Source organism: Magnolia sinica, chromosome 11 (genome assembly GCF_029962835.1).
Source record: "Magnolia sinica isolate HGM2019 chromosome 11, MsV1, whole genome shotgun sequence".
Classification (NCBI taxonomy): domain Eukaryota; kingdom Viridiplantae; phylum Streptophyta; class Magnoliopsida; order Magnoliales; family Magnoliaceae; genus Magnolia; species Magnolia sinica.
In genome coordinates this window covers 58,247,374-58,261,017 of record NC_080583.1, presented here as the reverse complement: position 1 = coordinate 58,261,017, position 13,644 = coordinate 58,247,374, and the positions used below count along the sequence as shown (strand labels likewise).

Below are 13,644 nucleotides of genomic sequence, written 5' to 3'. Positions count from 1 at the left end.
AAGTCTCATCTACGCTTGAAATTTAAGTTAAATATTATATTTTTATCTACGTTTGCAATTTAAGTTAAATATTATATTTTTACCTACGAAATATTTTGTAGGCAAATGTGTTATATATGTTTTTCCCTACGAACATGTTCGTAGGTAAAAGTCTCATAGACTTTCTTTTACCTACGAAACCGTTGGTAGGTAAAAGTAAACTTTTCGATTTATGGTTTTTTCAAAAAATCAAAACACCTTTACCTACGACAGTTTTCGTAGGTAAAGATGGCTTTTATGGTAAAAGTAAACTTTTTGTTTGTTTATATTTTGAAAAAATGAAAACACCCTTTACCTACGAAAATTATTGTAGGGAAAGATGAATTTTAAAAATTCAAAACACCTTTTACCTATGAATATATTCGTAGGTAAAGATGCTTTTGTAAAAATAAACTTTTCGTTTCTTTGCATTTCGTAGGGAAATATGACTTTTACCTACGAAAGTTAATTTCATCGGTAAAAGTAAACTTAGAAAACTTTTCAACTTTTTTGGTATTTGAAAAATTCAAAAAACCTTTTACCTGCGAAAATATTCGTAGGTAAAGATGGCTTTTAATTACATTTCGTAGGTAATTTTTTTTTTTTTTTTTGTATTTAGAAAAATTGAAAACACCCTTTACCTAAATTAACTTTCGTTGGGAAAAGTAAACTTTTCGTTTTTTAGTAAGTAGAAAAATTGGAAACACCCTTTAAAGATGACTTTTACCTACGAAATCAATTTCTTCGGTAAAAGTCATCTTTACCTATGAAAATTAATTTCGTCGGTAAAAACCATATTTCTTGTAGTGAGCTTTGAGTATCTTCTTTTCTTATTTGAGATTGTGAGATTGGTAAATCTTGTAGTTTGCCATTGTCTCCTAGGCATGGTTGGGTGATGGAATCCCTTCCAACTTTTCACAATTCTCCTCCATTGATGTTAGATCAATGAGAAGTTTAGAGATTTGATTATCTCTTTTTCCAACTGGTTAAGATAGGACTCGATTTCCAGTTGGAATTCCTGAATCAAGCAAGGTGGCATCTCAATTGCTACAAGTGGATCCTTGGCACCCTAATTCCCTTTTGATTATTGAAATCCCTTTCACAATTACTTCCTTATATTCCAGATTAAAATTTGATCTTCCTCTTATTCTACTTCTAGTTATTTTTAGAATTACACAAGACTAGTCCCTGTGGATTTGACCTTGGTCTCACTGAGATTATTAACACATCGCAACCCTACACTTGGGGTTGTGAACAAGTTTTTGGCCCCGTTTCTAGGGACTAACGGTTTCATTTTTCTGAATTTAATTAGTTTTATAATTAGGTTAAGATTAAGGCTGACCTTTTGTTTTATTTCTATGTTAGGATTTTTTCTGATTTGCTTTTAGAAACTAACTTACTTTTCTATTTTGTAGGATTCTAACATAACAATCTCCAATATGGTAACCTCTTTTTAATTATCTCTCTATTTTAAATCTCTCATTTATTTTAGTTTCTCTAGTTTTCCTTCTTAGGTTTAGGTTTAGTTACTTGAAGGCTTCGAGTGTTTCATGCATAAGTGGGTTCATGACAACACTCGACGTCTCTTAAGTGATGGAGGATTGGTCAAAGGGTTGCCTATCCATCATAGGATTAGACACAACTAGATATCCTCAAAGTTGATAAAAGTGATGGCTACAAATCAACTTGCAAATCCACCTCAACCTCTAGTTGAGGAAATTCAGGATGAAAATGAGGTGCAGAATGCACCCCCGCCTCATACAGTATGAGATTTCTTACAACCGGCGAGGGTGAGCACGCCTTCCTGTATAGTTTTTTCAAAAAATACAGGAAGCATGGATATCAAGCTCGGAGTGATCCAACTCCTTCCAAAGTTCCATAGACTTGAATCTGAAAGTCCGTATTTACACATGGAAGAGTTTGATGAGATAATAGCTACTTTATATTTTTCTAATGTGTCTGAGGACATAGTCAAGCTGAAACTTTTTCCCTTCTCTTTGAAAGAAAAAACTAAGACATGGTTGCATTCACTACGTCCACGATATATTGGCAGATGGAACGACATGACAAGGGATTTTATAAAGAAATTCTTCCCATATCATAAAACGAACACCCTAAGAAAGTCGATCATGAACTTCGCTCAAAAGGAAGATGAAATATTCTTCCAATGTTGGGAGCGATTCAAGGATCTTGTCAATTCATGCCCACAACATGGTTTTAAAATGTGGCACATAATAAGTTTCTACGATGGATTAACATCTCCCATGCACCAAATGGTCGAGACAATGTGCAATAGGGAATTCATGAGCAAAGATGTCAATGATGTGTGAGACTATTTTGATAAACTTGCTAAAAACACAATCATGGGACATCTCCCCTAGACCCATTACCACTTTTAAGCCTACTCAATCAAAGGAGAGAGGCATAATATACTTGTTAAAAGAGGAGGACAATCTAAATATTAAAGTGGCCAATCTCACAAGGAAACTCGAGGCCATGAAACTTAAGAAATGTAAGGCTAAGGAAGTTGTTTATAGTATTTGTACTTGTAATGTTCATACGACTGAAAATTATCCCACAATACTTGCTTTTCAAGAAATATTGAATGAGCAATCAAATGCCGTAAACAACTACCAAAGGCCTCTCAAAGGACTCACTTCAAACACATTCAACTTAGGTTGGAGAAATCATCTAAACTTCAGATGGAGGAATGGACAAATTGCTACTCCTCAAGGAGTCCCTAACCAATTTTTAAATCAAGGGAAACCTTAAGAGGAATCGGTTCAAAATCCCACATAAACTCAAGAGCTCATCTAACAAAGTACTCGTCAAGCCTTACGAGAACTTATTAAGGCTATACAAAAGATAAACTCACGATTACAGTTATGGAGAAAGGGATCCTTCCACCTCAACTTATCTCCAATCCTAAACCACAATACGGAGTTAGTGACCCAAGATCTTCAAATTCAATTGAGCAAGCCAAGTCTATCACCACTCTTAGGAGTGGAAAAGCAATTAACAAATCTATTCCAGTAAGGGCTGAAAAGTCTAAGGACCCGGAAGAGGACATGAATGATAGACCTAGTACTACTCTACATGGATTAGAACCGGAACCTCTAAGCAAGTTGATTGCTCCATTCCTCCAACAGTTGATTGCACTAAAACCTCTAGCCAACTCACAGGATATTCTAGAGGTATTGAAACAAGTGAAGGTCGACATCCCTCTTCTGGATGCTGTGAGACAAATTCCCTCCTATGCTAAATTTCTAAAAGATCTATGCACGACCAAAAGACGGTAAAACATTCAAAAGAAAATCTTCTTGAAAGAAAAAGTGAGTGTCATCCTAAAGCAAGATGTGCCACAAAAATACAAAGATCCCAGTGGCCCAACCATCACTTATGTAATTAAGAACTACCGGATTGAGCATGCATTTCTTGACTTAAGAGTGAGCATAAATCTGATTCCTTATTCGGTCTACGAACAACTGGGTTTGAGTGAATTAAAACCCACCCGGATCACACTACAACTTGTCGATCACTCAGTTCGTGTACCGAGATGGATAATTAAGGATGTATTGGTTCAGGTTGACGAGTTCTACTATCTAGTAGATTTTATCATCCTGGATACCCAACCCATCGTGGATATGAGCACTCAAATTCCTATCATTCTTTATTGCCCATTCTTTGTCACATCAAATGTAATCATCAATTATAGGAATGAAGTTATAAACTTATCTTTTGAAAAGATGACATTGGAGCTCAATATCTTTTTTAATATTAGCAAACAGGCAGATGATGACGATGATGCCCACAATATTAATATGATTGATTATTTCGTGGAAGATAGAGCAATCTTGACTATATACTCAGACCCTCTAGAGATGTGCTTAGCCCACTCCCATAATTTAGATGATGACACGATTAAGGAAATGAGTGTCATGCTTGATACTGTGTTGGTACTTGAAGTTAACAGGTGAAGGCCACAATTTGAAAAGTTGCCCTAAACTGATGTAGTGCCTCTAGCATCTAGCTTTAAAGCGCCGAAGCTTGACTTAAAATTTTTTTCCTCTAATCTTAAATATGTCTACTTAGGTCAAGATGAGACATATCCGGTTGTGATTTCTTCCCACCTTGAGTAAGAACAAGAGAGTATGCTTATCTCTACTCTCATCGAGCACAAAGAAGCCCTTGGATGTCGATTGCGGACCTCAAGGGAATTGACCCTTTAATTTGTACTCACTGCGTTCATTTTAAGGATAATGCGAAGACCTCCTGGCAACCACAATGTAGATTAAATCCAAACATGAAAGAAGTGGTTAAGGCTAATGTCCTTAAGTTGTTGGACGTGGGTGTCATCTACCCTATATCCGATAGTCAATGCGTGAGTCCAACTCAGGTGGTTCCTAAGAATTCTGGAATCACTATCGTAATTAATGTCGATAATGAACTTGTACCAACTATAGTCACTACTGGTTGGAGAATGTGCATTGACTACAAGAAGTTGAATACCATCACGAGGAAGGACCACTTCCCTTTGCCCTTCATTGATCAAATCTTAAAAAGGCTAGCTGGTCACTCTTACTATTGCTTCCTTGATAGATATTCGGACTACAATCAGATAGAGATAGCACTTCAAGATCAGGAAAAGACAACGTTCACATGTCCCTATAGCATATTTGCTTATCGAATGATGCCATTCGGACTGTGTAATGACCCAACTACTTTTCATCGATGCATGTTGAGTGTTTTCTCTGACATGGTGGGGCAATATTTAGAGGTCTTCATGGACGACTTCTCTGTTTTTGGTCCATCCTTTAGCGAATGTTTGGATATTTTGAAAATTGTGCTGAAGTGATGTAAAGAAAAGAATTTGGTACTAAATTGGAAGAAGTACCATTTCATGGTTCGTAAGGGAATTGTTCTTGGACATATCATCTCGTCCAAGGGAATAGAGGTAGATAAGGCTAAAATTGATCTTATCTTTAACCTACCTTCACCTAGGACCATACAAGACGTGCGATCCTTCTTAGGACATATTGGATTTTACAGAAGATTTATAAAGGACTTTAGTTACCATTCTCGTCCTCTATGCAATCTACTTCAAAAGGACATACCATATAAGTGGATTAAGCAATGCCAGGTAGAGCTAGGCATCGGACGATCTGGACTAAGTCCAGGTCATCTGACTCAGACTGATCCGAACCCTTGCTGGCCTGAACTAATCCGAGTTTGACTCGGTCAGGAAAACCAACTCGAATCGGATTGGGCAAGGTTCAGATTGGATTTGGGCATCAGATTCTCAGCGACATCAGCAGGAGTGATTTTGGCCTCTTCCAACAGGTATTGCAATCGTGCAATCTCCAAGCCTAGCTCATCCTTCTTGAAAATACTCTTGGTAATTCCATTATTGAAATAAGGATTAGTTTACAAACCTACAACCACACTTTGAAAATTTAAAAGTAATCAAGAAGCCGGAAATAAGGCTTAGATGATGAATCCAAAGCAATTAGTAGACAATTCCAATTAATTGATTATATATGATGATGATGAATCAAGAAGCCTGAGAGATAAACCCCCTAGCATTAGATGAATCTACTTCATTGCATATCTTTAGATTTGAATTTTCATTTTGAAGAACAGAGGGAAATGGTAACCTTGCATCCATGAGAAAAAGATGAAAGGGTCTCTTAAGTCCAATATTTCCAGATGAATCAACGTCAGTGTCCTCAGGCATCGCAGGGGCTTCTGGGTCGTTTGGCATAGCTGTTGCAGCCTTAGTCGCCTTAGGTGTAGCTGGAGCGTCCATCTGTTATAACCAACTCCTCTTGAGGACAACAACTGCAAGGGAAGAAGACAAAACTCAACTTCTGACAGCGCAATTCTTTCTTCTTCTAGATTCATCATAGATGAAAAAGTAGAAAACAAGTGAAAAATCATCAGATCACAATAATTGACGGATGTCCTCTTCCAAGTCTCCATGCGTGTTCATTAGCTTGAAAGAAGATTACCAGAAGGCGGAGAAGAGGGTATCAGAGAAGGAGATTATTGGGTTTTGTAGGGAACCCGACTACCTGATCCGGATTGGGTCGAATCAGATCGGTCCGGATCCTTTCAGATCGAGTTTTCGGATCGGATTGGTCCGGATAGACCACTATCCGAACCTAACCCGAAAAACAAACGGATCTGGATGGCCATACTCAATCTGCACCAATCCATGCCATCAATTTAGTTTAGAACGGGTCGGATTGGGCCTGATCAGGTCAGATCCACCGGATCGGGTCAGACATGCCCACCTCTAATGCCAGGAAGCTTTTTTGAAGCTCGAAGGCATGTTGATCACCGTACTTATCATGCAGCCACCCAATTAGAGCATCCCTTTTAAGATCATGTGTGATGTGTCTGATTATGTTATTGGGGCAGTGTTAGGCTAGAGAAAAGAAAGGAAGCCCTATGTTATTCATTATGTAAGTAGAACTCTAAATCCTGCTTAAGAGAACTATTCCACTACAGAAAGGGAACTCTTAGCTGTAGTATTCACTCTGAACATATTTAGGTCCTACTTGATTAGATCCAAGATCATCATCTACACTGATCACGCGACACTCAAGTATTTTTTTTCTAAGAATGACGCTAAGCCCTGCTTGATAAGATGGATCCTTCTACTCCAAGAATTTGACTTACAAATAAAAGATAAAAACAAGTAGAGAACGTAGTGGTTGACCATCTTTCATGACTTGATTTGCCTGATTCCCTTGATACGACACTCATAAACGACATGTTCCTTGACGAACAACTGTTTAAACTCTCCCACTTACCTTGGTTTGCTGATATTGCTAATTATTTTACCATAGGTTTTCACACCAACACATTGGACTGCGTAAGATAAGAAAAAAATTCTTCATTGAGGTACGCAAAATTTTCTGGGATGATCCAATTTGTTCAAATATTGCCCAAACCAAATTCTAAGGAGATGTGTACTAGACAATGAACACCAAAGTGTCATCTCCTTATGTCATTCTCAGGCCTGTGGTGGTCACTTTTCTGCCAAAAAGACCACAGCCAAAATTCTACAGTGTGGCTTTTACTAGCCCACTATGTTCAAGGACACTCATGAGTTTTGCAAAGCTTGTGAGCATTGTTAAAAATTGGGATCATTGTCCCGTCAAAATATGATGCCTTTAAACTTAATTCTTACCATTGAAGCATTTAATTATTGGGGCATCGATTTTATGAGACCATTCCGCAATCCTTTGAGAATTTATATATTTTGTTGGTAGTAAACTATGTCATTAAATGGATCGAAGTGATCCCGTGTCAGAATAATGACCATCAGACGGTCATTAAATTCTTAAAAGAAAGCATCATTTTTCGGTTCGGAATGCCTCGAGCCATCATTAGTGATGGAAGCTCACATTTCTATAATAGGCCATTTGCAAATTTAATGAAGAAATATGACATCTCTCATAAGGTGAGCACTCCATACCACCCACAAACAAGTGGGCAAGCTGAGATTTTCAACAGGAAAATTAAACATATTTTGGAAAAGACAGTTAACCCGGATCGCATAGATTGGTCAATCCACTTGACCGATGCTTTGTGGGCTTACCACATAGCCTTTAAGACCCTATTAGAATGTCTCCCTTTAGACTCGTCTATAGAAAATCTTGCTACTTGCTTATGGAATTTGAACATAGAGCCTACTAAGCTATTAAAAATTTGAACTTTGATTTGGATAATGCTGGCTCGCTGCGCAAACTTAAATGAACTCGAGAAAATCAGGAATGACGCATACGAGAACTCAAGAATTTACAAGGACATGATGAAGGTGTTCCATGACAGGAACATTTTTCGAAAATCATTTTTGACTGGTCAAAAAGTCCTTTTGTATAATTCTCGGTTACATCTTTTTTCAGGTAAACTCCGATTTTGTTGGATCGGTCCTTTCATAGTTAGTAATGTTTATCCTCATGGGACCATTGAGATAAAGAATCCAACAAATGGCAATGTTTTCAAAGTGAATGAACATCAGTTAAAGCCGTTTCTTGAGAAATTTGATTCATAGGACATGTCCATACCTCTAATTAATCCTGTTTACCTGGATTGACCTCCTAATCTGATGGAGGTATAGTTAGGTTTATTAGTTTTATAAAATTTAGGATTAAAATAGTTTGCTTTCAGTTTATCTAGCTTTTGTGCTAACCCATTTTTATGTTGAGATCCTTGGAAATATTGGAAATTTTCTCTAAGTACTACTTTTCCATCACTACTCCATTTCTTTCGTTGCCTCATATGCATTGCATGCTTTTTTCTTTTACATTGATGAGAAAGTAAATTTTAGGTTGGGGGTGTGAATTAGGTAAACTAATCAGTGTTTTCTTACTCGTTGAGCAAAAAGTTCAAAAAATTTCAAGTTTCAAGTTGAAATCTATTTAGAAAACGATAATTTTTGCACATAAGAATGTTTTCAGTATGATGATAAGATTGAGACTGAATTTGAATTGTTGGAGTTTGATCAACTAAGTAACCTATCACTTACGGTTCTCGCATTCAATTAATTAAGAAGAAGTTTGAATATCATGATTAACTAATTAACAAGCCTCCTCAAATCACTTTTTATGAATTGTACTAGAATCTTTGATCGTTAGCATGGAATCATTGATAGATGTGAGAATTAAGTTTGGAGAATTTTATTCACCTTAAAATATGAAAAGAACCAGTTAAAAAATAGTGAGATCGACAAAAAGGTCATGAAAAATCTGAAAAGAACGAAAAAGAATACAAAATGTGAAAAGAATGTATAAATGACTATCGATATAAAATAAAAAATTGGAAAAAGAAGTAAAAGGGGATAAGTTTGGAATCAGAACTTGATTATTCAATAAATCTTGATATGGTGAGAATGGCTAACATTATGAAATATTAGTACTCTCATGAGAAGTAAGTTGATTTTCACTAAGCACATTGAAAAAAACTTGATATATGAACTTATGCTCTGATGTAATTGAGAAAGAATTTATTTGATTGATTGCTTATGTGATTCGCTTCTAGGTTTTCAAAATCCCACTTTCTCATCTTAATTGTACTCAACTTGATTGCACAAAGGATTGATTTTTGAAAAAGTTTTGAACTTTAAAGATGAAAGATTATTTCATGCATGTTTTTCTTCGGACTAACAAAATGCTGGTTGGGGAGTGTGTTGAGTGTCAAATATTACATATTTTTCCCTAATTATATCTTGGTTTTACAAATATGATAAGATTTAATGGTATATTTTATACATGTTTGTGTTACAAAGTGAGTTTAAGAGCTTGGATTGAAAGAGTGTTAAAAGCATGAATTTGATGCTTAAGAATCACCAAGGCAAAGGATGGATATTAGGAGACCAAAATTGAATATTTCAAGACCCCAAGATTTAAGGAAACCAGGTGGAGAATGAAAGAAATTCACAGTGCAAAGTACAGAAATTCACAACATCTGAACTAATCTTGTTCTCGACCACTGTTCAATGACATTGAAGCCAAAGTTCGATGACATCGAACACAACTCGATAACATCAAATTTTTACATGAAAATCAAGTTAGTTGTTGGACACATTAGATGTAATTCTCGAGTACTCGAAGCCTCTTTCGATGACATCGAAGAATTGCTCGATGACATCGAAGTCTGTTCGATGGCATCAAATTTTCTGAAGAATTTTGAACAAACTCGCTGGATTTTTTTTACACTTTTTCGATTCCTCCAATATCATTCAATGACATCGAAGGTAGCTTGATGACATTGAAGGAAGGTTTGATGACATAGAGACTTACGTAGTGCGAAGGAGTTACACAGTGCGTAAAGGCACGACTTTCGGATTCAAATCCCTTCGATAACATCGAAGGCGTTACGCGGACTATGTAAATTTGATGTGGTTTTCTGATTTTACACGGACAAGGCTATAAATATGGGTTTCCTAAACACTTATAGATATATCTAGGGTTTCAAGGATCAGAGCCAAAGGGTGGAGGAGCATCTCAAGAGTTTTTCTTCTTTCCTAGTTTGTTTTTAATGCTTTCTTTGAGGATTATTGATCCAATCATGTCTATAGTTGGCTAGACCTCTTACTTAGGGCCAAGAGGTGAAGCTTGTAGTGCGATTATAATGTTTTTCTTGTTTAGATTCTTGTTCTTGTTGAACCTCTTTGATTTTTAGTTGATTTTAAGGAATACTTTCACTTTTTAATGGTTTATTATGATGCAAATTACAGTAGATCTGCGATAGCTTTGAGTATATTCTTTTCTTATTTGAGATTGTGGGATTAGTAAATCTTGTTATTTGCCATTGTCTCCTGGGCATGGGTGGGTGATGGAATCCCTTCCAACTCTTTACAATTCTCCTCCATTGAGGCTAGATTAATGAGAAGTTCAAAGATTTGACTGTCTCTTTTTCCAACTGGATAAGATAGGACTCGAATTCCAGTTGGAATTCCTAAATCAAGCAAGGTAGCATCTCAATTGCTACAAGTGAAAACTTGGCACTCTAGTTCCCTTTTGATTATTGAAATCCCTTTCACAATTACTTCCTTATATTCTGAATTTAAATGTAGATCTTCTTCTAGTAGGTCTCACTGAGATTATTACTACATCGCAACTTTACATTTGGGGTTGTGAACACTGTACACCACTAGTGATACCATATCTTGAAAATCTTGATGCTCCCTCTCAGTACTATCATTCGTAACTCCCCCTGGGCACTTAGTCACATTGAATATATTTCCATACAATTCAATACTTTATCACATGCCAAAAATATATATAATTCCATACAATTCATACATGTGAGTGCAGGTGCTCGGATATTCATTCAAGTGAGGAGTTGTGTTCATATCTCATATATCCATAACCATTTTCTCTCCTTTTTGTCAAAAGTTGACAAAGGAAGAAAAATTAAGTGAAGTATGTGTAAGGCTCATATCCTAGACCGTACCGTTTCGTAGGCTTCCACGGTCCTCCTAGTCGAATTTTGGCTACCCGTGACATGTAGATAGCATTTAAGCACAACTCTGAGTCACATCCTGTATATCTATGACAACTCGACTTGAAACTTGTACCTTAACGACTGCATCGCCGCCGCGGTTCTAATGTCGCGTCTTACACGCTGATGCGATACCCAGGCCAGGAGTTGTGGGCTCGCATTTATTTCGAGGAAAACGTCACGCGTTGCGAATTCTGAGAGAATCTCTACAACCGATCACATCAATCAATCACCTCAAGTCAAGTACACATCCCATCACTCGCCTTACAACACCCATACCTCTTCCATTCCCAAAGTCCACTCTCTCCCTCCACCCATCCCTTACTTACACCCATCACCCATCACCCGTCACTCACCCATCCCTTTTCATCCCATCACCTCTCTCTCTCTCTCTCTCTCTCTCTCTCAAATCCATCTCCCAAACAACCTAAGAGAGCCAACGTCCAAGCTATTCTAAAAGAGCCAACTGTGGTCCACTTCCCTACCCCAAAACCTATCATCTCCACCATCCAAACTTCATCATCCACCATCAAAGGTTGAACATAGGAGCTAAGAAAGCCAAGGGACCAAGAAGAAGGCCAATAGGTGGGTGATCAAGGATTTCTACCATTGATCTTGATGATGTGAGGGCCCATTTGTGGTGGGACCCATTTTGATGTATGTATTGTAAACTGAGAGGAGCTCATAGTGGTGGAGCTCCTCCCTCACACACACCATCTCTTTCTCTCTCTTATGATGGGTGTGGCCCACTTGATCCATTCCGTACAAGTCGTGTGGGCCCACCTGATGTATACCTTTCATCTATGCCATCCAACTGTCCAGATGCTTTGGACGGTAGGGCCCTGACCTGTGTTCTACCCATGTTGCCCATCTTGGACGCTGGATGAAGGGAAACAAAAATATCAGCTTAATCTAAAGCTGAGGTGGGCCACACGTGTGGACCCACCTTGATGCTATGCTAGATCCACACCGTCCAGACCCCTAGACGATGGGACCCTTTATGATGCATGTGTTTTAAATCCACACCATCCGTCCAAATGTCCAGGGTCTGGAAGTTGGTTCTTTTAAATATAATAATAATAATAATAATAATAATAATAATAATAATAATAATATAATATTATATATATCATATGTGTATATCGTGGGCCCCACCTTCTTAGAAGCGGATTGGCTGGTGCCTCTCACACTAGCTATATAGCTGCTATATTTACGTCAGCAAGCATGGGGCCCACATGAGATATGTTTTATATCCCAATCGTACATCTGTGGGGTCCCCTCATGATATATATGTTTTATCCCTGGCGTACAAATGGGCTGGATGGTGAGGCCCACTGGAATATATGTGTGGCACCCACATGTGGGGCCAGCAATGATCCAGACCGTCTGTCCACCCACTGGACGAGCAGCCATAACTGTTGTAGTGACGTTACCAAGTTCTATAGGTCCCACATAATATATGTGTTTTATCTGACCATCTATCCACCTGGGACGTGGCCCCCATTTCTGATATATGTGCCTTGCATCCACACCATCCAGTGATCTGGATGGTGGAAATCCACCTTAATGTATGTATTTTACCATGCCGCTCGGCATTGCAGCGTGTTGGGGGGTGGGGCCCACCTTGATATATGTATTCTATATACACACCGTCCATCTGGACAGTGCTATATGGGCCGACCATGATGTATGTGCTTTGCAGCAGTGTCGCCCATCTATTTTGTGGGATGGTGGGCCCCTTGATGCATGCATTCTATATCCAGCCGTCCATTTGTTTTGTCGTGGGACAGGTGGGGTCCACCTTGAGATGTGTGAATATCCATACCGTCCACATAGAAATCCCACTTGTGATGTATGTTTTAACCACGTTGTCCATCTGTTTTTGTTAAACCATGGGCTGCCCCATCAGGCCCATGTGATGTATTTATGGCCTTTGAATCAGGCCCATGTGTTGTATTTATGGCCTTTGGATTAAGCCCATGTGATGTATTTATGGCCTTTGAATTAGGCCCATGCGATGTACTTATGACAATTTGATGAGGCCTAATGAGATGTATTTACAAGGCCCAATGAGATGTATTTGATGCCCATATGATGCAGCCCATTTGATGTATATGAGGCCCATATGATGCAGCCCATTTGATGTATATGAGGCCCATATGATGCAGCCCATTTAATGTATATGAGGCCCATATGATGCGGCCTATTTGATGTATATGAGGCCCATATGATGTGGCCCATTTAATGTATATGAGGCCCATATGATGCGGCCCATTTGATGTATATGAGGCCCATATGATGCGACCCATTTGATGTATACGAGGCCCATGTATTACAACCCACTTGATGTATATGAGGTCTATTGTGATGTGTGATTCCACCATGATGTATGTAGTGATGTTTAAGGCGGGCCATGCCTTGGAAGCAATGATGGTTTGCCGTCCACATTGTAAGAACAATGATGATTAAATGTCCACATTATAACTCTCCCTAGGGCCCATTGTTAGGCCCATACTTGTTGTGTGTAAGCCATCTAGGTGCGTCTTCGCTATAAAGATAGTTCATCACCATATAACATACTTAGTATGACTCCATGATTCATTCCCATATGCA

The 13,644-nt window shown here is 38.2% G+C and overlaps 1 long non-coding RNA gene and 1 other non-coding gene across 2 annotated transcripts in view; both read right to left on the bottom strand.

The window, feature by feature from the left end:
* Positions 1–13,644, bottom strand: part of LOC131219191 (uncharacterized) — a 96,590-nt gene that overhangs the window by 37,617 nt on the left and 45,329 nt on the right. The window lies entirely within an intron of this gene.
* LOC131219655 (small nucleolar RNA R71) lies at positions 2,130–2,236 on the bottom strand. The gene has a single exon (XR_009158302.1). It is a non-coding gene; the product is annotated as a small nucleolar RNA R71 (small nucleolar RNA).